This window comes from Archocentrus centrarchus, chromosome 13 (genome assembly GCF_007364275.1).
Source record: "Archocentrus centrarchus isolate MPI-CPG fArcCen1 chromosome 13, fArcCen1, whole genome shotgun sequence".
NCBI lineage: Eukaryota > Metazoa > Chordata > Actinopteri > Cichliformes > Cichlidae > Archocentrus > Archocentrus centrarchus.
This window is the reverse complement of record NC_044358.1, coordinates 5,609,400-5,611,487: the sequence shown is the minus strand read 5'-3', so window position 1 is coordinate 5,611,487 and position 2,088 is coordinate 5,609,400.

Sequence of the window (2,088 nt, the reverse complement as noted above, 5' to 3'; positions counted from 1 at the left end):
CAGTACAAATTTCACTACAAATTATTAAACCAATGGACTTCTGACTTCATCTCTTTAAGTAATATTGACCCTGTTTTGGCTTTTACATATACTTTGATAGTGTCTCATATCTCTACTTTGATTCTCAGGGCTCTAGTGCACAGGACTCTCAATTTGACCCGCCTGCTATTTCAAGCTCAGATCACCACTGCCCCATCCTCCATATTGATGGTCTCTTGATTTATCAAATGTGTCAGGCAGGCTTCAATTGGATAATTAACTCTATTGTTTGCCTAGGAAAAAATACATACATGAAAATGTATAGGTTAATTTAGAGATCAATTTTTTAACTAACATTAGAGGTAGCTGAATTTTTAATGTTATTGTTTTATGTGTGCTATCTGGCACTCTTACCAGTGCATGTTTTGATGCCTGTTCTGTTATTACTGTGGCAACTTAAATTAACATTAAGTGAAGCATCAACTGTCTGGATATTTTTTATCATTCTGCACATGTATATTCCACCTTGAATATGGGTTGTCAAAAATCAATCAGTTAAGTAGAAAGTTGTGAGTCTGGACCACAACTGAGCTTTTTTTTTTACTTAGCGTATTCGAGGAGCAGACCTTTTATCCACATCAGTCACTTAGATGAGCAGACCACACTGTCATTACTCACACATCTAAGATTCACAGACTCACATCAAAGACACTTTATATGTCTGTTTTTGTGAATGAAGTAATCACATCACAAAGGACTTGTGTAGTCTCCGTCTTTTGCAGAATAAATTTACTGTAATTTCTGTTCCATTACAAATGAAATCTATTAGTACTGGCTCAGTTCCTTTAATTGATGACATTATTAAATTATTAAAATGAAGCATAAACATGTCAGTAGCATATTAGTCTTGGAATTGGAGGACACGGAGATGATTTTTGGTGCTTCACATACAGTTTTATTCTGGGATAGCTGATGAATCTGAGGGGATCCTGACATTTGATCTTTTATTTTTCACTGTTTCTAAAATGTAGAGGGGTGGAAATATGATGCAGCATAAAGTGTAATCGAAGTTCAAGTAGGCTACTTTAGTAAAGAAGGAGTGGTACAGGGTGCTGGGCACGTGCATAGACAGCAGGCACGAGGAGGCAAGTACGGGGAGCAAATGGGGTCAAGTGTTACCATCTGAGACGTTACAGTCAAGACATCTGCAGCTTGAATTCTGTTGCTCTTCTGTTCTTGGGTTCACAGTGAAAACATGGAAACTATTTTTATTTTATAAGCAAAAACAACATTTCATTAAACTCTGTCCATAATTACTGACATGCCATATTACTGTATATTTTTAAAATAACAGGCAAAAAAAGTTAAAATGACATCTGATTAATTTACATGATCATATATATTATAATCTTGATTTTGAACTATTACTGAAATTCTTTAATAGGTGGGTCTACTGACAATGTGCTAATTTATAGCAGTGGTTTACATGTTTTCTATCTGGAAAAAGTATAGCAATTCAGAACAATGTGAGACAGTGAAAGGGGAATCAATATGTTATTATTGGAGGGTGAAATCGAATTTGCTAAGCTGTTAGAATTTGGGGGTCATGGAGGCTGGGGCAGCCATTCTCTTGATAGTTTTTTGAAGAAGTTTCAGGACTTTCAATATATTATGTTGAAATGTGAATAGCTGATGAGTTACCTACTCAAATTTCAAAATAAACTATGAACTATTCATATTGAATAGTTTATATATTAATAATTAGAACTGAAAAACAGAAAAAAGAAAAATAAGAGTCCATTTGTGATGTTGCAGATCTCTATTTGTGCACATGTGCTATGAAAAGACATGCAGAGACTTTTGTGCTTGGTGTAGTTTCATTATGGACCAATCTCTCAATCCAATCTGTGTAGAAATATAACTAAAATCTGGAAACACTGCACACTAGATGTGTTCTGTATTCTCACCCTCTGTCGGATTTGGGCATGCTCTCTTTTTTTCCTCTCAGGTGGAGAGGCAGGCTTACCTTTACCTTGATTAGTTACAGCTATGTCTCATCATGTTCCTGTGTCCACTTCCCTTGAGTACTTCATGTGTCTGTTCAAAACC